The 22,045-nt window shown below is 44.5% G+C and overlaps 1 protein-coding gene across 1 annotated transcript in view; it reads right to left on the bottom strand.

Moving 5' to 3' along the window:
• Positions 1-22,045, bottom strand: part of LIPC (lipase C, hepatic type) — a 766,064-nt gene that overhangs the window by 236,280 nt on the left and 507,739 nt on the right. The window lies entirely within an intron of this gene.

Genomic DNA, 22,045 nt, shown 5'->3' with positions numbered 1-22,045 from the left:
ATTCAGAAGATTCCTCTTTGTGAACACGTTCACTTTGTTCTCATTTGGGTTCTTCTGTGCTTGGTTTAGCGTACAATTGGGAGAAGTGGGTGACCCATCTAGCTTCTCCCACGTTGTTTTGCATTTGATCGCCATTGGGTCTTGAGGTTCCCTTTATTAAGCTCCAGAACTCCTTTGTGTTGTTACCAGAAATTGCGTGCAGCATTTTTGCAGCGTCCTGTTGGTATAGGTTGTGTCTATGTTGAATTAGCAATTCCTCTAGACGCTCTGTGCTTGTTTTTGCCTTTGACTTTTTCTGCCGTTGGTGACTTTTTTGTCACTCTCCTTATTTTTTGCAAGACTCTTCTTCTCTGTACCAGCTCTTTGCTGTAAGTGTGGAGCAGCGTTGAGTTGGTGTTATTGGCTTTTATGTTAGGTAACACGTATCTCTTTAACATGGGGGGTGTAGTCCAAGGATCCATGTTGGTGGCTATTATCTGTTTCAAGAGTCTTCTTTGCTCTTACATAATGCTCGGATATTTGTGTGATAGCTTTCTCGGTTAATTTGACTCAAATGCCTCTCATGCCTGTTTCGAGCTTGTGTTTAAGTACGTTTTTTACCGTTTGAGGAGTCGACCATGTTGTTACCAAAATGTTGTGGTCACTGTTTTGCGTTCTGATGATTTTAAAGTCTTTGATCTCTGTTAACAAGTCCTGCGAAACATAGACATGATTGATAGTGCCTTGTTGCTCCCCTCTTTGCCAAGACGGCACTTTCAGGTTTCTCTTTCTACGTATCCAGTGTAGATTGTGTAGCATTCAATTAGCCATGAACTTCTCTAAGAGCCTGCTTCGTATAGATATTGGGGACTTGGTATCTAGTTGTTTTTTAAGGTCTACGATCCCTTTACTGGTGGCATTGAAGTCACCGTTTATTATGTTGTACAATCGTTGTTGTTTAAAAGAGACTTCATCCAGGATGTTGGATATCCTGTTCCAGTAGGCTTCATTCGAGATTGACTCCGGGTTCCAGTATGTATTGATTATTAGAGTTAACTCTGTTGTTGACTCCCCTGGAGATTCGTGTTTAGTTGTCCATTGTAGCAAGACGGCCTGAAACAATTGTGATACATGGATTACTTCTTTCACTTCAAATCCGCTGCCTGATCTTATTGCTGTTAGAAGACCGGCAGATGGTCGGCCCTTCAGGCCCTTTTTTGCTGCTGAAAATACTATCTCGTAGCCATCAAGATGGGGTTTGGTGGTTAACCATAACTCCTGGAGGCATAGTATGTCATATGTTCCAAGGTTGACGTTGCTTTTAGACATCAGATGTCCAAAACCATGGGTGTTCCAGCATCCCATGGTGGTTTCCTGCTTCTGTGTTTTTGTCAACAAATTACGTTACGTCAATGATTCCGGCCGGTGGTGGCTACTTTTCAGTGTTTGCCGCATCTACTGCTTTTTTCCATTCCCCGTTTTCCGGTGCCTTGGGCGAGTCAACTTTTTCTCCGGTGAATTCTCTCTCCTTGGCGATAGGCTTCAATTTTGTCCAGTTTATGGTGATTTTTAGATTCCCATTGGGGCCCTTCGGCATTCGGTTAAGATCTCTTTCTTCTCCCTTTTGATCTATCTCTGTGGTTCTCCACACGCTTCGTTTGTGGCTTTGTAGATCGTTATTAGATCTATAATTCATGGTTGTGTGGATTAAATTAATTAGAGGCATCCATTAGCGACTCTTTCGTTAGCGTGTGGCGGTACTTGGTTTCTGCTTTTTGGTCACGTATGGTCCTTTCCACCTTATACCTCCTGTCCTTTTTATTTCGGCAAGCCTCTTGCTCACCTGAGGATTTTCTCTCTTTTACGTTGTCAGATCGGTCTTAAATCGAACGTATTTCTGACAAGGCGTATCCCAGCTTCGTCAAGTGGTGCTCTTCGTCTCTTAGCAAGTTCTTGATAACGCCGGACGAGATGTGAAGATATGAGCAATCTTTACGGCCTGTGGGGCATGGTTCCACTATCCACAGGTCGTGATTTTTTATGTATCTCAGCCTCGGTGTACGCCTAAATAAATCCAGTATCGTTGACCTGTTCAAGGTTAGGTCATCTCTTCGATGTTGTATCCGCTCGAGTTTGAAGATACAAGCACTGCTGATTTTCATAGTACCTTTTTTCCCTCCAGGGACTTCACTGGGTGCTCTATTGGGGCTATTATGATCAGGTTTTTTGCATCCAGTTTGGTCCTTCATTCTTTGAGTCAGTTTTATGTTATCTCTTGTTCTTGGGGTCTCCTTCTTTTCTCTTACTAAGTTCTGCTTGATGTATTGCTGATTAATCCAGTCCAGCTTCTTTTGTAAGGTTATGAACAGCAGGGATAGTGGTTCTTTGATTTGTATCTTTTTCTTTTGTTTGCACTGGTGGATATCGATATCCAAAATGTCGGCTTTCCTCTTGGTTCTTGGGTTTGGTTTGAAGTCAGATTCAGATTCTTCTATTGTGTATGTGCTCCAGTCAGATTGCCCCCCCACAGACTCATGCATCGTGTTTATCAAGGCGTTGTTAAGTTGGGAGCCTGCATTAGTTGATTTCAAGGTTTTCCACGTCCCTCTTCCCTGGTTTCTGTTATTTGATGTTGCAGTCTTTATTCCCTTGACCTGTTTCAATTCTAGGAGTATCTCAGTTGGATTCCAGACTAGGGGCGTCTTGTTTTGTGGTTGTTTTGGCGGTCAGCCCTTTGTACGCTTATCTACACAGTGCATCTGATGGTTGAATATACCAAAGGTGAATTTGTTTTATTTGCTCAATGGTCTCTTTGGCATTGTGGATTCTACGCACCAGGTTTGTGATAGAGAAGGGGTTCAGTTGTGGCCCGATGTCTATTGCCTTTTTCTTTGTTCGAGTTTCAAGGTCCTCCGTTGTGTGTCCTGAGATACCTATTACTATTGCCTTTTTGATAGCTATTTCTTGGGTGAGAGCGGTTTTCTGAGGCTCTATCAGGTCTACTATTTGTGGTGGTTCTACCAAAGCTCCATCTTTGTCGGGTTCTTCTCTATTTGTTTGTGAACCTTTAGAAGCGTCACGATTGCGGCCTTCCTTTCCTTTGAATATGTTCTTCTTGGATTGTCGTGATCTCTCAATGGTGATGGCCCTTCACCTGGGCTAGGGTACTGACCCTCTTTTGCTTTGATGTATCCTTCCAGGTATGTCCATTTTTAATGCAGTAATGCTATGAGAGACGTTTGGTCTTGTAGCGTGCCTTTCAATGCCTCGTAAAGTTTGCCAACTGGGGCCACGGCGATGGTGATCGTTGACATTATTGATAATAAATCAGTTTTTTTCTGAGGTGTCTCTTTCGGAGTTGGTTGGATTACCTCACTTAAATATCAGTTGTGAATTGGAATATGCGGTGAGGCATGATGTTTATCTTTGGGGCACCAGTTTCTTTCTAGTACGGTGCCGCGGTATTGAATCAAATCGATCCCTGGGGACATCCGCCTGTGTTCCCACTGGGGCTGTTGAGTTTGGTGCCTGTTTACGATTAAGTACTTTCTCCAAGGTCACGTATCCCAGATTTGATTCTTTGTTTAAGTCTTTAGTTTGATCCTCGGGGTTGTGTTTTGAAGGAGGGGTTTGAGCATCCTCTTTGGATCCAAGCATTGGCACCTCATCCCCCGTGTGTTCCGTTAAACTTGACTTAGCTCTTAGGGGCGTCCCTTGAGCTGGTGCTTGATGTAGCTGCAGATTGGGGGGCTTCCCAAAATGCCATTTTATTGGCATCAAAGTTTTTTCCAGAAAGATGTGTGGTTTATTTGTACTGTCTTTATTTGTGATTGATTCGAAGGAACCTTTGTTTCCATTTATTGATAGATTCATATTTTCCAGTATTTTCGCGTCAGAAAAGTAATCTACAATGTGGTTCTTTCCTTCTATTTTCTTCTTGAAGAATGTGTCTAGCGTGTCTGTATATGTTGTTTTTAGTGTAATTCTTTTTACTGAGATTCTTGATTGCTTTTCTTCTACCTGAGAGCTATTTTATTGGCTTACTGGGGTTGCGAGGCTTCCCTTTGGGTTGTAACGTGTTTTTTGAAGTGTCGTCTCCTGTCAAGGCTTTACCTAAGTGTTTGATTCTTCCACATAGCCCTCTTCCAAGGGGAGTCTCGATTTTTCCTTTTCTCTATTGTCCTGAGGTTTCTCGACTTCTTTTATAGCCGTTCCATTTGTTCTCTTTCCATATACGGTGTATGAGGAACATCGCACCCTGGGCCTGGCATAAATTCTACGACTGGTGGTTTTGAGATGTTATTTTCATCGTTTGTTTGGTCGGCTGTGCCTCTTCGGATGTGTGAAAGACTTCTCCCGGGCTATTTAAGTCCTCGCACTGGATGCTCGCGTGTATTTCGATGTTAAGGTTGTTTATAGTCTTCCAACCCCTATGACTTGGAGGCACCGTTACAGACAGTGCTGGTGCACAGATGGTGCCGGGTCACAGCGTTTGTCATTGCCCTCCTCCTCCCTGGTGTTTTCAGGGAGTGTTGCCCCATTGCCGATAGGTTGGCTTTTGTTGGGACTACTGCCAGAGTCGGCTGTTTCTGTGTCTTGCGCATCTCTGATCGATGGGTTTGTGTCCTCTGTTGCTTGGTTAGGCTGCCCTGAATCTGTATATACCTCTTTATCTGAGTCTTCGTTGATCAAGTGTGTTTTCTCTCTGTTCTCGTTGGTTAGGCGGGAGATAGGCGGCTCGCCAGGGTGTCTTTTGCGGGGTGCGATTTTCTCGCTTTCTGGCCCCTCCCCCCTGCCCACCGTTATCGATCTCATTTCGTCCTGGGGACTGTCACTGACACAACGTTCTCTGTTTAGAGTATCTTTCTCTGTTAAGATTGGTTTTGATGTGGATTTGGGCATACACTTCCTTAAATTAGTTTTAAAACTTGGAATTTCGTTTAGTGGACGTAGGACCCGCATAGAGGTTTTTTTTCCATCTTTTATGCGTTTACTTGTTGCTGACTCTAAATGAGTAAGAGGAGTATGAGGAGCAGAACTGCTTTTGTTCTTAACTGGGTCGCCCTCTTGATTCCGAGGTGCCCTGAAGGTGTTCTCTTTCGGGGCTCGGTCTCAGTGACAGTCTAGGTGGCTCACCAGGTTCGGACCCAGGCATACTTCCTTGACTTCCTTAAGGTCAGGTTGATGCTCGGACTGTTCTTCGCATAATCCACTTTGTGATTTCCAACTCTGAGTTGCCATCGCGTAGGCCGCGGCGTCGCAAGTTTGTAGTCCCAGCTGCCCGGCCAGCCCACCGCAGTCTGCCGACATCTGCTCTCACTCAGGACCTCACTCCGTGGCCTGCTCCGTGGCCGCCAAACATTATGAGACTGTCCCACAGTCACATTTCGATAGACAGCGAAAACAGACTCTGGTTGTCTGCCGACGTCTGCTCTCACTCAGAACCTCACTCCGCTACAGTGGGCCTCATTACACGATAGGCAGTTGGGGATTACCGGCACCGGTAAGGGCACCGGTGCTGGTAATCCCCTACCGCCCTACTATGAGGTCCCTCAGCGGGTCCCGTCCTTAACGTGTGGTCTGCCCAGGCGTTATGGACGGTTACCGCTGAGGGACCTCAGAGCTAATAACGGTACCGCAAATTGCGGTACCGTTATTAGCTCCTTCCCCATTCCCATTGAGCCCTATGGGGGCTCAAGTGGGAATGGGGAATGGTTCCCGGAAGGGAACTTACCGGTCCCGCAAAAGTCGGAATAGACCGGTAAGTCCCTATTCCGGGAACCCGGACTCCGACGGCGGTAGGGAGTAGCCATGGCGCTAATAGCGCCATGGCTACCGCCTACCGTGTAATGAGGCCCAGTATCTTTTCTGATCTGGTCTCAAGGTGTCCAGGGTCTGCCAGACCCTTGTGCCAGCAGGGTAGCAATGCCTCTCTCCCCCTCTAATCTCTCGTGGTGTCAGAACTACCACCTGCATGTGGGCTACAGACCAAGAAGGCTAATTGCTGGATCTTCTTAATGGCACCTGGCTCTGGGCAGATTCTGGGTTACAGCCCGCTGTAGACTCAATGCTACATCTCCTCCAGCTACTCTGCTCACATATGAACTCCCAAGAACACTGTCCAAACCCCTACACTGATGACCTCCTTCTCCTTCTGCCTCCTTTTAACTTGCTTTATTGGATTCAAGTACCTCTGTGATGTTAGGGATTGGTTGGGCCATTTCTTCGTTAAATTTGTGTTGTGGGACTGACAACTTTTTTGTGCCCTGCCTCCTTTCCATATGTCTACCCTGTCATTCCCACTATAATCATAGGCTTATTCATGGTCTAATTGCCCCATTTTTTTCAGTTGTTTAATTGAACATTCTCCATGAGCCAAGGGCTCAAATGCACAAGACGCCATCTTTGAATCAGGTAATATCATCCTGGCAGCTGGGCTGTCACGCGGTTTGATTCCCACTGCTGCCAGTGACTATGTGCTCCTGCTGAATCCTCCAGAAGGCTGCATGGATGTAGCACACTCACCCTTCAATGTTTGCAAGCACTGGCTCACAAAACTCCTGTCTGCAATCCTCTCTGCCTTGGGGTACACAATGAGCAATTTTTTAACTTGCAAATGGTCTTGTGGACTGTTCTTTGGAAGAATGACCCACTCATTGCATGTTCAGTATTGTAGAGTTCCAGTGTTTATTCTGTCCTATTTCTCTGTCCTTCTTGTTTCAGACAGGAAACTTGAGACAGGGCAGGGACGGGTCAGTAGAAGAAAGGAATGAGAATAAAGAAGGCATAGTTACTGTGATCCCTATTGTAAGCCTCTGTTATTGAGTTCTCCATTATTGGCTGAACGACAGCAGCATATGTCCTTCACGAGACATAACATTGGCAACGAGGCGAATAGGCCCTATACGCATGCTCCAGCCACTTGATTGCGCAGCTCCAGTCTCACATGCCCGCAGTAGAAAACGGTTGGGGTGAAGCGCAGTTGTAGTGCAGAGTGCCACTCATTGAAGCAGGAGTGCAACCTCCCCATATGTGGGTTTGGAGATGATCCCTGGCGCCGGAGCAACATACCGCACTGTGGTTCATGAAACCACGTGGTGGAGTACCATGAGTGGCTCGGTACCCTGCGGACCCCAACAGGCATACACAGGGAGTCCCACGTTTGCCAGGGAAGGCACTGCAACACCACGCAACCCACCGGCAGATGGCATCCGCTGCCATCAAAAAGGTTGCGACAGAAAACATTATCCGGCACGTGCCAACAACCCTGCAGTGACGTCCTACCACATGCAGGTACCTACCAAAAGGTTCTGATTGATATTTTCAGACGGAGTCATGTGGTCCAGTGCTAAAATGCATCATCCACATAGTAATTATGCAACAATACAGAGTTAAATCCCAGCGCCAACAAGACAAGGCCTCCATACGGTGATACATAAGCACTGTCAGTGCTGGCCATGCTGCGTCCAGCCATGTCCGCTGGAGAGTCTTTGTCGTTTTCACCCATAACGCCAAGCCACACGGACACCACGCACAAGAGCATAGAATTACAAGCAGTAGTACCATTTGATATCACTGTCAACAATCTATTACAAGTCTTCTCTGCCATTGGGGTACACAATGAGCAATTTTTTAACTTGCGAATGGTCTTGTGGACTGTGCTTGGGAAGAATGACCTACTCATTGCATGTTCAGTATTGTAGAGTTCCAGTGTTTGTTCTGTCCTGTCCCAGCTGTTGGGGGCACCATGGGCTTGATGGCTCATGGATTTCTAGATCTACATTGATGCGATAGGTGTTCATGAAAAAAGACAACTGCAAGGCATACTGATGCATTCCTTTGGATCCAAAGTATGCAACATCGTCTATAAATGACAGAAGATGCCATAAATACATTCACAGGAATTATAGGCTCACTGAACACATATTTTTCTCTGCACCGGAACATTGATTATAAAAGACACATCATCACTATGACCACCCAAGAAAAAGGTGAGACTCTGGATACTTTTGTTATAAGGCTGAGACAGAGGTAAAGTACTGTGACTTTGATAATATTCCACAGAAGAAGCCGTACGGTTGCAAGCAATAGCAAGCTGTGAGCCCACAGATTTTCGCAGGAAATGATTACAGAAGATGAGGTCGCTAGACGAGATCACAATGTTAGCTCAAACTGAGATGGCCACCAACATGCAAGTTGAATCCATGGGAAAAATAACAATCTCTCAGACGACGCCAGCATCAATATGCCAAATACAGCCAACGGATAGACATGTGAAAAAGGAAGAGCGCAGGTGCTATTGATGCGGATATGACTTTCCACATCAAGGGGCGTGGCCCACCATAGGTCATATGTGTGATGCTTGTGGTGGGGAAAATCACTTTCAGTCCATGTCCAAAACTGTAAATATGGTCAGTGGAATAGTGATGCGAGAATATTGTGGGGGACCTCAGAGGCATCTCATCCCACAAAATGAAGGTCACCAGTTCCCAAGAGAAGACGATCACAAGAGAGATATGCAATGTCACTGCAGCAACCCAGAAAAACAACAGGCAGACACCAAGAATTCAGACGAACATCCACCCCAGATGAACACAAAAAAAATCAATGCATCACAAAATACACTACATAGAGGTATCCCCTAGGCATCAAGATTACTCAGAATCCTCCTCAATCATAGACAGGAAGAGAGGATGCATCCATGCAATAGGAAACAGAACAGGGATTGAAAACAGTCCTACGCTGCTACTGTAGCTGAATGGTAGTGCCAGAGAATTCCTAATAGATACAGGAGTCACTGTTTATGTGATGAATGAAGAGACATATGACGGCCTGAAATATGCAACAAAACTGCGATCACCCACTAGTGACATAAATCCTTATGGATCGCCGACACCCCTCCCATATAAAGTAATGTTTGAGACAACATGTTCATATAAGGACAACGCAGAAAAAAATAACGATATATGTAGTCAACGGAGATATACCAGGAGGAAACATCCTTAGCTTCAAATCTGCTATGAAAATGGGAATTGTGCACATCATGTACCAACTTACGTCTGCATACACCTCAAGTGCCAAAGACAAGGTTGTTAAGCTATTTCCAACACTATTCAGAGGATTGGGGAGTTGAAGAATAGGCAGATCAAACTGCATATTAACAAAGACATCAAACCTGTAGCGCAGAATTATCGCAGTATTGCACTGAACATTATTTATGATTTATTTAGTTATGTTATTTATTTATATCACGCTGGATTCCGCGGGCATCCGGGCACACAAAATCATAACAGGTACGAACATATGTAACAGGGCAGTAAAGGTCAAGGCAGGAAGGAGCGGAGGGGGAGTCAGCAAGTACTCACTTAAAGAAGAAATGTTTTAGTGATTGCTTGAAATCTCTTGTATTTCCCTCCTGTCTCATGGCCAGGGGGAGAGTATTGGAGATTTTGGCTGAGCAAACAGCGAACGGTTTACCTAGACCTTTAGCTCATTTGAAGCTTAGCCAACTCACCTGTATCAAGTTAGATGAGGAAAGAGATCTTGTTGGCTCATAAAGAGTCACCAAGGTTTTCAAATAGACTGGAGATTTTCCGTAAAGGCATCTATGCACAATGGTAACAGCCTTGAACTGTAACCGAACCAACACAGGGAGCCAATGAAGTGTCTGTCTGCTAAGGGATAAATGATCTCTTCTAGGTATCCTTTTGATAATTCGAACAGCGTTGTTCTGTACAACTTGGAGTTTCTGCAAGCCTTTTTTATCTGCACCAATGAGGAGTGCATTGCAGTAATCAAGTCTAGATAGAATAACATCTTGTGCTATAGTTACACAATTATTCTCAGTGAGAAATGGACAAATGTTTTTGAGCAGTCGAAGGTTGTATGCACAATTTTTTGCAATCTAGTTGGGGTGGGCTTCTGCACTCAAGGAAGAGTCAAGGTATGTGCTGAGGGTTTTGACCTTGCCTAATACTGATATTTTACAGTCTTGTATGGAAAGAAAACATATAATTAGGCTTCAATTTGGCTCTTGCCTGTGATGATCAAAAAATCAGTAACTTAGTTTTTCCTCCATTGAGGTACATCCAATTTTCAGTCGTCCATGACTCAATCAGGGTCCATGACTCAATCAGGTTATAGATGTGTTCTAGGTTTTCTGCATCCGAGTCATAGTGCTAGTGATCTCCAGGACCAGCTCAGTGTCGTCTGCATAGTTGGTAAAAAAAAAAGACCCCTCTCTCCTCCAGGAGGCTACACAGCCGTCTGGCACACTGATTGAAGAGTACTGGGGACATGCAGGCTCCCTGAGGCATGCCACAGTCTGTTGGGGATGTGGGAGAGGAGGCATTCCCCCCAGAAGACTCTGGACTGCTGACCAGTCAAGAAGGAATGGACCCATTCAGATGTTTTGTCTGTGCAGTGGTCAGACAACATTCAGTCACAGGTGGAGGATGAACTGCTGTCTCTACTAAAAGGGACATCATTGAACACGTCAAAGGGACCTCACTCTGGGTTTCCCCCATTGTGCCAATACCCAAGAAAGAAAACAGTGGAAACATGTGTTTATGAGTGGACATGTGAACCCCAAATCAAGCCATCGAGAGAGAGAGACACCTGTCACCAAGAATGACAGACACAATGCACATGCTGCATGGCTCGAAGGTGTTCTCAAAGCTGGACTTCAACAAGAGATCTCAGCAGCTAGAAATTCACCCAGAGTCTTGCTAGGTTGCCACTTTTACAACACACCTGGGGTTATGTAGATATAAAAGACTCTGCTTTGGGGTCTCCTCAGATGCTGAGATTTTTCAAAACGAGATACATCGAGTCAGTGATGGTATTTTAATATTTGGGGATACTCAAGAAGCTCACGATGACACATTGAGACGTGTGTGCATGGCACTTGAAGATGCCTACCTGACACTCAACGCTAGTAAATGCGAATTTAGTAAGTCAACACCGAAGTTCTTCAGACACATGTTTTCCTGTGTTGGGCTTCAGCCAGACCCGACGAAAGTACAGGCACTGATTGCGACGCCCACTCCCATGTCCACCTTGGCTGTGCTGTAATTTCTGGGGACGGATAGTTATTGTACATGATACATTCAGGACTTTGCATCTGTCAGCAACCCACTAAGGCTGTTCATAGGAAATGGTCAAGAGTTTGGGCCTCATTGCACGGTAGGCGGTAACCATGGCGATATTAGTGCCATGGTTCTCGCCGGTATTTTACCGTGTCCGCCTTGGTGGATGGCGGAATTACCGCCCTACTCCAAGGTGAGCGGGGCGGTAATTCCCCATTCACCAAGGCCCTTCCCCATTCCCATTTATGCCCCATTCCCATTTATTGCGGTACCGTAATTAGCTCCGAGGTCCCTTTGCAGCACCCTACTTTAACGGCTGGTAAAACCAGCCCTTAAAGTCGGGTCCCGCAAAGGGAACTCGTAGTAAGGCGGTAAGGGTTTACCGGTACCGGTGCCCTTACCGGTACCGATAAACCCTTACCGCCTAACGTGTAATGAGGCCCTTTGTCTTGTTCCCGGAGTGCAAAGCCGCATTTAGGGAAATTAAGTCATGCATCTCCTCAGCGACCTGCATGGCGTACTACGACTCAGAGCTAGAAACATAATTTACAGTGACTCAAGTCCTGTGGGCCATATTGGCACAATTCATAGCCGGATCCCAACCGGCTCGGCGCAGAGCATCATATGCCAGTAGAAGCTTGTCCAGCACTGAATGCGCATACTCACAGCTGGAGCAAGAGAGGCCTGGCTGTGGTAGGGGCGTGTGAACATTATCATCTATTTCTATTTGTGAAGAGGATCACCATTTTGACAGACCACGAAGCTCTCACAGCTATTTATGGTAAACCAAATGTGGAAATACCCCACACGTTGCTCGGTAAGGTCTCCGCCTGCAGAAATACTGTTTTGACATTGTACATAAACCGGGGAAAGATAACACTCCCGCCAATTTCATTTCAAGATATCGAATATCTGCTTTGGAGTATGCTCAAACTTCAAAGGCTGATCAGTGCATTAATTACATTATTGATAATGCTCTTTTTAAAATAATGAACATTAATGACATTGTAAAAGAGTTGTGCAGCGATAAATTCCTCGCACGAATAAAACAAAAAGTGCTGTCAGGAAAGTGGCGTGACGCTACTGACGAAGTGAGGGGACTTTCGATGAGTGGAAAATGTTGAGCACGTTTGACGATGAGGGACGAACTGTGAGTATCCCACCAAGGGTTGCTATTGAAATATCACGGCCATTACTCCCCTATCTCTACAAGATCAAGTAATAGATCTTGCACATACAGGTCACTGAGGAATAGTGTCAACGAAAGGACAACTGTGGACCAAGGTGTGGTTTTACAAGATGTATGTAACTGCAAATCAGTGGCACCGCGCACTTTCCCGGAGCCCCTGAAGATGACGTCTCTGCCAGTGAGAGTTTGGAAAGAGGTGGCCATGGATCTGTTTGGGCCATTGTCAAACGGCAAATATATACTAGTGGCAATAGATGAAATGTCTCGTTATCCAGAAGTGCATCTAGTGTCATCCACCGCTTCACAGGCCATCGGTCCTGCGTTGGATAAAATGTTTTCAGATTATGGAGTTCCCACCATTGTTAGTGGACGGGATTTTGCCAGGTTTGCTGAATATTAAAGATCAGTCTGCTAAGGCACACGGCCAGTGGCACTGTAGAACGATTCATGGCTAACATTAAACAAACTTTACAGGCATGAACCATTATGAAGGGGTCGTTCATGCAAGCCATCTGCACCCTTTTAAGGGACTATCGAAACACTCCACATAGCACCACTGGGGTGTGTCCCTCAGAACTCATGTTCAACTGGACAATTCGAACAAGACTGCCTCAAGTGCCTGAAGAGTATGCAAAGCAAGAAGCAGCTCGCTATGCTAGGAAGATGGACAAGGGCAAAAAACTGCAAATGAAGACATATGCTGATGGCCGCCGAGGGGCCAGAGACTCGTTGAATCAAGTTAGTGATTGCTTGCTGGCATGCCAAAATCAGTGGCATAAGTCCTGCCGGCTTTTAGTCACAGGTCTTTAATTGTTAGAGAAGGGAACATGTCTATGGTATCTGCTGAAGGTCAGGGTCAGTCCATCAGCAGGCATTCATCATTCTTCAGGAGACTTGTGAAAGCTAGTGGACACTACATACAGCAGTTGCAGTGAGGCCGAAGAAGTGGCAATCCATCGAAGCCCCTCCAAGAGAGTGATCGGGAAACCTTTGAGATGGATCAAAGAAATTGAATAATCTAGCACGTGTTGATGTATGTGTGGCGGAGATGTAGTGTTCTAGTGCTTGCTTGTTCTGACCTGTTTATCTGTTGTTCTTTTTTCAGACAGGAAACATGTGACAGGATGGGGATGGGGGGCAGTAGAAAGAAGGAATGAGCATACAGAAGATGTAGTTACCATGATGCCTCTTGTGAGCCTCTGTTAATGAGTCCTCCATTACTGGCTGAACTACTGCAGCATATGTCCCTCCCTGGACATAACAAGTATCTCTTACAAATTCACTTTTTTTTTTGTTTTTTTTTTTAAATTAATTTATATGGTTAATAAAATCAACCTTTCAAATATCAAAAAATAACACAATATCAAAACAGTACCAATCATGAAAGAAAATTTACAATTTGTTCTTTCACCACAATTAAAATTTTAAATTAGTTTGACTCAATTACACTAATTATGAGTCTACACCAAATATTTCATCTAAGAAGCGTACAATTGCTATTTTGGTCCTTAAAGCAGTTGATGAGAAGATACAATGCCACAAGGTCTTTTGAATGTGTTCATTTTGGTCTTCAAAAATATTTCCGAAACATTTTTTCCGAATACTGGCTAAATTTGTACAATACACTAAACAGTGTTCCAGCGTTTCTTTTTTGCCAACATTTTTACAAAATCGACATACATTTTCTGACTGCATAATTTGATTTCTACGAGCTTGAACATCTAGAGTCGACCAAAGGTTCAACCGAAAGCGGAGAAACTTCTGACGAGTCCTTGAACAAGGAAATTTGGCCAAATAATCAGACATTGTTCTACATTGCTTATGACCAAATAGCGCTCGATCAAAATCCTTATAATTTAAACATTTATTTTGAGTCAGAATCCAATCATATTGCTGGACTTTCATTTTGGCACGAGCTTCATTATTCAAAAGTAACTCTAAGTCAACTGAAGCATTAGACAGTGCATTCATAGTAAAGCTACACCATTGTTTCGAAAAAGCCTGATTTTGCTCTAAAAGATGACAGGCCACTTTTCCCAAAATGTCTGGTCGTTCTAGAGACAGTAGACATTTACGAAAGAATGCACAATATTTCCAAATTACAAATTACAAACGAAAATAATGATAAAGAACCCAATTCAAATCGAATCATAGGTAAGGGTGTACAAGTTGGTAAATGTAAAACTTGTTTCCAGAACAGGGATTCGATTCTATCCCACCACTCCACAGGTTTAGGACTACAAACCTCCGACCCATAGGTCAAGATTGGCATCACCTTCTGCAAAAAGAAGGTGAGAATATGTTTACACGTAAATTTGCCAAATTTGGCCATGAGTATCTTTGCTTGCGCAATTAGAGACCGTAATTTGCCCAGGATCTCCATGTCGGGGTCAAGGCTTGGTAAAATATCCACTATAAGAGTGCCCAAATACTTGTAATTGGCTACCTGTTCTAATGGAACATTGTGTAATCGCCAGCAAAAAGTTTTAGCTTTACAACTTTCATGCCTCTTACAAACATTATTTGGGTTTTATTAATGTTAATTTTCAAATGGTTCATATCTACATATGTTTCAAGGCCATACAAAAGTTTCTGAAGACCAGAATGAGTTTTTGAAAAGAGAATCAAATCATCGGCATAAAGCAAATAAGGAACGTTATGCCAACCTAAGCGGGGAGAGTCACTCACAATTTGATGAAGAGTTACGCCCAGGCCATGAATGAAAAAATTAAAGATCGAAGAAGCCAAGATACAACCTTGTTTCAGCCCTCTGAATGTTTGAAATTTCGAGGTCAAATCACCACTTAGATTGAGTCGAACCTGCATGGTAGTATTAGAATGCAATAGAGAGATTAAGGATAATAGAGAAGATGGACAATTATGTTTGATCAACTTATGCTGTAACAGTGATCGATCAATTGAGTCAAAAGCAACCCTGAAATCTACAAATGCTAGATACAGGGTCTGCCTTTGGGCTGCATAATCCGAAAGAAGCATTTGTAGCGTGATGATGTTAGGGATGGTACCTAGACCAGACACAAAGCCTGATTGCAATGGGTCATTAAGATGGACCTGCGAGATCCACTTCTTGAAGTCTCTTAAAATCAGACGAGAAAAGATCTTTCCTGGCGCATCTAATAGCGCAATAGGCCGGTAACTACGCAGATCTTTCCTATCTCCTTTTTTATAAATAGGAACAATGATGGAATGAGTCCAAGATGACGGTAATTTTTGAGACTTCAAGATGAGTCTAAAGATGGTAAACAAAATACGGCTCCACACTTGTGGATAGGCTTTAAACATCTTGTTGGACAGACCATCTGGACCACAGGCACCTGAATTGCTCGCTTTCTTGATATACAAAAGAATATCTTCGAGGTCAAATTCTAAATGAAATTTAGTCAAAGAATGAAAACTATCTAAAGGTACATCATTAACAGGCAGTTTGTAAAGATTAGAAACGTACGCGATCCAGGCATGCTCTGAAACTTCATTAGCCTGGATTATTACTTGGGTGCCAGAGGTTACTTGGTTAAGATAAGTCCAGGTTTTAGAGATATTCTTACATTGGACTGCAGCCAAAAGTAGCTGACTATCAGTGTGGTAAAGCTTAGCAGGCCTTGCCTTCACCCAATTTCTATACTTTGTTTTAAGGTTGACTAGATGTTTGTATTGGAGATCAGCTGGAAGATTCAATACATCTCTCTTCTGTTGTCGAAATAGGCGCTCGCGATCTCTGGTTTCTAAATCAGAAACGTGCAAAAATTGAGCACAGAGAGAACGTTTTAATGAGACACAAGGGACTTGAGACCGAAACACTTGTAGCATATCAGAATAACAAACATTTGGGGAGTCAGTAGTGAGTACTGCCTGTGTCAAATATACATGAAAAGCATCTACTGACTTCTCTGTCCATCGCAGTCTATTACCAGCATTGTTAACACAAAATTGACTTTGCAGCATTCTGTCTCTATGCATATTACAACTGATACAACACTGCCAAACAGCTGTAAGTTGTTTGTGATCACTCAGCTCCGATTGCACAATTTTGAAATCCACAACATCATGGAACAGGGACACATTCGTGTACATATAATCAATGATAGATGACGATGAGCCCCGGGACCATGTTGAAGATGCAGGGATGTCGGAATGAATTGCTCCGTTCAGCCTTATGAGATTATGATACTTACTGAATTGTTCCCATTGTTCAATACGAATTGAATTGTTTTGTTTAGTCGCATTAATACAATCCAGATTGAAATCTCCTGCAATCAACAGTTTTTGAGCCGAACCATCCAATAGGATTACGTTCAGCATATCATTTAAGGCCTTCAGGAAGCATTCAACCGTAATCCCCACTGGATTCCAGTAAATATTAATAATGGCATATACTGTCGAGAATAATTTAAGTCTTGACATTTGAATAAAGGCATTGGGTGAGGCCCACGGATAAATACTAGTATTGTTATCCGCTTGAATTGCAGTTAAAAGCCCACCAATGGGTCTGCCACTCACGCCTTTGTTGGCAGCTAAGGAAATGACATCATGAGCATCCCAAATAGGATCAGCGGTCAACCAAGTTTCCTGAAGTAAGACTAGCTTATATTTAGCTAGGGAACTAAGATCACAAGCTATTATTCACAAGCTTGGAATGACCCCTCGTGTTCCAACTAAGGACAGAAAGATTACATAGCTCAACGTCTTGACCTAGTTAATACTGTTTTGGAGGAATCTGACCAGATCTTACACCTCGCTGCTCATACCCATGATTTTCATGTTTGACATGGGGGACTAATTGCTGCTGATTTAAAGCGCCTAGGTCAGTAGCTTCCAATGAGACCTCAAATCCCAGATCATACAATTGTTTTTGAGCCGCCCAGATAGCATTCTGGATGATACGTTAATTCACCATCCAGATTGGCACAACATTTGTTTTCAAAGTAGTACAAAAATCAATCAGAGCCAAGTCATAAGAGCTAATGTCTTCTAAAGATGACACATCAGAAAAAATGCTCAAGATGGAGTAACGATTTAAGACATATTGAGGGCACGAATGCGGCCTACAACTGAGCAAAAGGCTAAAATGAGCTGGACGCTTGACCATGGGCTTAGTCACAGGCTTGTGGGTCGTGGACTCTGGGCCCCTATTAGTTAGAGCCATTGCAGGCACCACATTGGAATTAGACTCTTTTTGACAAACAGCCTGTAACAATTCAAAGAGTTCAGGGGCAATTTCAGCCAAGAGTGATCGTCCTGCTGCACCGGTAATACCTCGTAATTCGGTTTGAGGCATTGGTTTTGCACCTATCACCGATGGGCCAGCTACAGAGTCAACTACTTTAGCTAAACTCAAGGCAGTATTAGGAAAAGATGAGTTATTTGCACTTGAGGGATGCTTAGATGAAAGTGCCTCAGTTGGAGTGGCGATTTTTCCGGCCATACCAACCTGGCCAGACATATACGCATCAACAGCATGACGAATCTCCTGTCGATGGAAATCCAAAGGAAAATTCGTGGTTAAACCGCTTGGGACATCATCACCTTTAGGCATGTGTGTGGGCATGAGAGTAGCAGCCTCGGCCTGACAGTCCAAGCCTTCTGTCAGTTCAACCAATGCGTCAAGAGGAGGATAAGGCAGCATGGTATTTAATTCTTGTGATGTGGGAGCAGGAGTCCGTATTAAGGCCATTTGATGGTACTTTTTAGCAACTGCAGATGATGCAATAAGCGCACTTTTTTTAGGCAGCACAACACGGCGGAGAAAGCTCTTTGTTTGGGCTGTGCCATTTTTCTTAGCAGCTGGAAGATTTTTAGGTTTTTTACACTGGGAAGTTTGAATAGATTTCACCCCAATCATAGGAACTTTGGGGGTAAAGATGGTATAAGGCACACTTGGGGCTCGTTTGGCACTAGTACAGGGCATGGAAACCGTTGGCTCAGTTGGAGTCAAATTTGCCTGAGCCATGGAGTCCACAATAATCCCTTCAATGCAGGGCACTGCTAACGATGTAGGTATATTTGCCACTGAAGTGACAACATTGTTTACCCGTGGTGCTAAAAATGTTTTAAAGGAGGTTTGAGTACCTAGAGATACTTTGGTGACTACCGGCTTGTCACTAATATCAGTTGAAGCAAAGGATGAACTTATTTTTTTGTTGCTGAAAAAGCATAGAAGCACTCTCTTGCCATGTTAAAATTTGATCTAATTTACACGAATGGTCACCCATCTTTGAAATTACTGAATCAAAAAGTTTAGACAAAGATTGTAAGGAAACATGCATTGCCGATAACGTGAGTACCACCAAATTTTCTGGAACCACTACTGTTTCCACTTTACCAATTGCCACTGCTGGCATGGGATTTCGACGAGGAGTTGGAGCATGATATTAGTCCTCACTTTCTAAACACTCAGAATTATGGTCAGAAAATATGACAGGAGACTGCGACAAGTTCATCATGGCTCTCTCAGGTAACAATTGTTGAGAGAGACTCGCAGGATCCATATCTAAATTAGCCACTACAGCATCATTGGGCACACAGGTAGGCAAATCAGCCCTAGCTCCAACAGAGGCTGTTGGTGGCAAATTATGAAGTAACATGCTGTCTGATAAAGATATTCGTGGCGAAGAGTTTTCACAGGATGTAATACTAGTGTGCACTAAGGAAGCACCATCTATGGAAGTGACTTTTTTTGAAGAAGGTCAGCGAAACACACCCTTTAGGGCATGACCCGGAATAGAGCACACTTGTGAATTGGCAGAAGCTCTCATATCAATGGGTGTACACATTACAATTTTTTCTTTACAGAATAACCTAATATCAGGAAGTGGAGGCCTTCTAGGACCAGCTTTCATGCTGTTTCGACCATGAGCAACGACTGGAGTCGAACAACGAACAGGGGCAATTTTACCTTTTGAATGTTGTTTGGGCTTAGTTATCAAGGTGTTAATAGAACCCTTATGACATCCAAGATGCATAACTGGAGGCATCCCCATTGTCAACGTCGGAAGTCTTGCTTGCATATTCCAACCACCAGTGAGTAATGCTATACACAAAATAGTCTTACAACCGGACAATAAATTCAAAAAAGCGCAAACGCGCTAAAACCAATATCCCTCAAATGATTTCATACACTGAGACCATGGTTCCCAAAACTAAATAACAGCAATCCGTATTACATTAATAGGGATCTTTTACTGACTGTCCCGATCTTACCGGACCCAACACTTGCGCCTCAGCGCCAAACAGAAGCAAGCTGGGTCCTGCAAGAGCTTTAAAATGCTCGCAGTGCAGGGAAGTCAAACAGCTTAGTAAAAGCACACGTTCCAGCAGGATGCTTAAACACACAATGAAATCCACAGAATACGGCGCTCGAGCGAGCGCTTGTTCTTCTTCTTGCTGATAGATTTTTATCCATCAGCGGTGATTTTTGGATACCGAGGCTTAAGTCTCATTACTCCATCTTCTCAGGTTGAGTGTGTAGTCGTGGGTTTGTATTCTTCTTGGTCTGTGTGGTCTTGTCACAGTAGGGCTGGTTTCACAGGGTCTTCGCAGTGATGGGCCGCGGGTAGCGGTCGAAGGGGTTTGCAGTGGTGGCAGTGAGTATTCTGAACAGAGGGTTCGGGTTCTGATCCAGTTCTTGGCAGAAGTTCTTACTCAGCTTCGCTAGATGTTCATCCAACATCTCGATGTCCAGGTCTCTGTGAAGGTCTGCTATCCTTGTGAAGATTGGAGCTCCAGACGATATCCGCAGGGCCTTGTTCTGGACTATCTGAAGACTCTTCCGGTGTCGCTCATGGCAGGTCATCCATGCTGGGGAGGCATAAGTCAGGGTTGGTCTGATGATCGCCTTGTAGACGTTGATCTTTGTCCGGAGGGGCATCGACTTGCTCTTCAGGAGTGGGTACAGCGCTGCCATCTTTCCTGTTGCCTTCTGCTGAGTATTCTCGATGTGGCTTTCCCAGTTGAGTTTGCTGTCCAGGGTCACACCGAGGTAGCGGCTACGGCGCGCGAGTGGATGGGAGGGCCCTTTATTGCTGTGATGGGACACGTGATGGGTCACGTGTCAAGCACTGACCCCGCCTCCTCAGGTCCACGCTCAAAGTCCTGCGCTGGGTCCTGCAAGAGCTTTAAAATGCTCGCAGTGCAGGGAAGTCAAACAGCTTAGTAAAAGCACACGTTCCAGCAGGATGCTTAAAACACACAATGAAATCCACGGATTGAGATCCAAATCCAAAATTCACTTTGATATGATATGATATGATGTGGCATTTATAACGCGCCTGTACACAAGTGTTTCACTTTCACACATGTGTGTGTCATGTGTTTCTGAACTCAGGCACTGCTCCACCCTTGATGCTCTACATTTGAGCACCCTTCTCTAACACCTATCTAATAAATGTCATGGTTTGCTCTAATGGGAGGTGTTCCCTGATGTGGTGGTTGCAGGGCTTCTGGCAAGTTAAGATTGGGGTGGGGCCTCATTGCATAGCAGGTGCATGCCTGGCCTCATAATCTCCTAGCTGTCTCTGTAACAGCACATGCATTGTGCACCTTGATGTTTTTCCATTAACGGGCCACAGGAAGGCCCCACAGATCGACAACACTCTGCCCTGTGGTAGTCCTGGCCTCCTTAACAACCCTTATGTTTTCCCTCCCAATGCCAGCTAATGAGGCCCAAGGGCCAACAGCAACATTAGAAATATGGTACACTGCTTCCGGGTGCCGCGTGTGAGTTTGGGATAGAGGCTGTTTATTGGTAATGGGGAACAAAGCCCAGGCTGCACCTGATGCAACATATTTGCATTGCTCCATGTGCAGCCTGGAGCCGGGTTACTCCAGACCCAGTAAGTCTTTTTTGCATAGTATTGTCTGAAGGAGTTACATGTGATACCACTCCACCTATTTAACATTGCACATCAGAACAATTTAATTTTTAGGTCACTATCCACCAATTTCCCAGCATATGCAATGACTGGAGTGGGCTAACAAAATAATATCATTCAATGCGCGGTTTTATGCCCGCGATTCAATTTCAAATTTCTACCAGTGAGTTCTGAGGCAACGGCAGAGTTGTTTTTGTTTTCAGAGGACACAGTGGGATGAATTGGGTTTTGATTATGGTGTTGAGGTGATACACAGACTATCTTATCTGCAACACTGGGGAATGATTTATTGAACCATGGCTAGATGAAGTCCTCTGTCTGGCTTCGGGGACTCCATGGTGGTGAAAGAGGGCACCAAGTGCTTCCCCGGGTCAGTGGATGATGGGCGCTGGGTCTGTAAGGGGCGGATGGCCTGGTCACCCTGTGGGCCTGGTGGTGATATGGGGAGGATCCTCTGGTCACCCTTCCTTGATCACTTTCTGTTGAGGGAGAGCCACAACTTGATCTATGGGATGCCTAAAACGGACACAGAGGCAATATGTGAGCCCCACATCATCTGGCAGGTACACTCATTTGCTTCTGCTGAGGTTCATGAAGTTCATTGATGTGTCCAGGTCTGCTTACCCACCTGTGAAATCCACTGAGCCACCGGGTCTGAGGACCCACACGCTTGGCATCTGCGAACACCATGTAAAGGCTAAAGATGGGATTAGAAACCCTTTCTTCACACATATCAAAGCCGAAAAAGCTGCCAGGCTTGATATAGGTTAAGGCCAGCTCCCTGAGCCTGAACTGGACCCAGATGAGGCTGGAAGCAGTATTCTAATCACAGTCCCTTACCACTCCCACCACACGGGTGCAGATCCTTGCATAAAGTCCAACCCAAGGGCGAGGAGCAGGAG

This window comes from Ambystoma mexicanum, chromosome 11 (genome assembly GCF_040938575.1).
Source record: "Ambystoma mexicanum isolate Mex_15411 chromosome 11, UKY_AmexF1_1, whole genome shotgun sequence".
Classification (NCBI taxonomy): domain Eukaryota; kingdom Metazoa; phylum Chordata; class Amphibia; order Caudata; family Ambystomatidae; genus Ambystoma; species Ambystoma mexicanum.
Note: the sequence above shows the minus strand (reverse complement) of the source record. Positions and strands in the feature narration are given on the sequence as shown.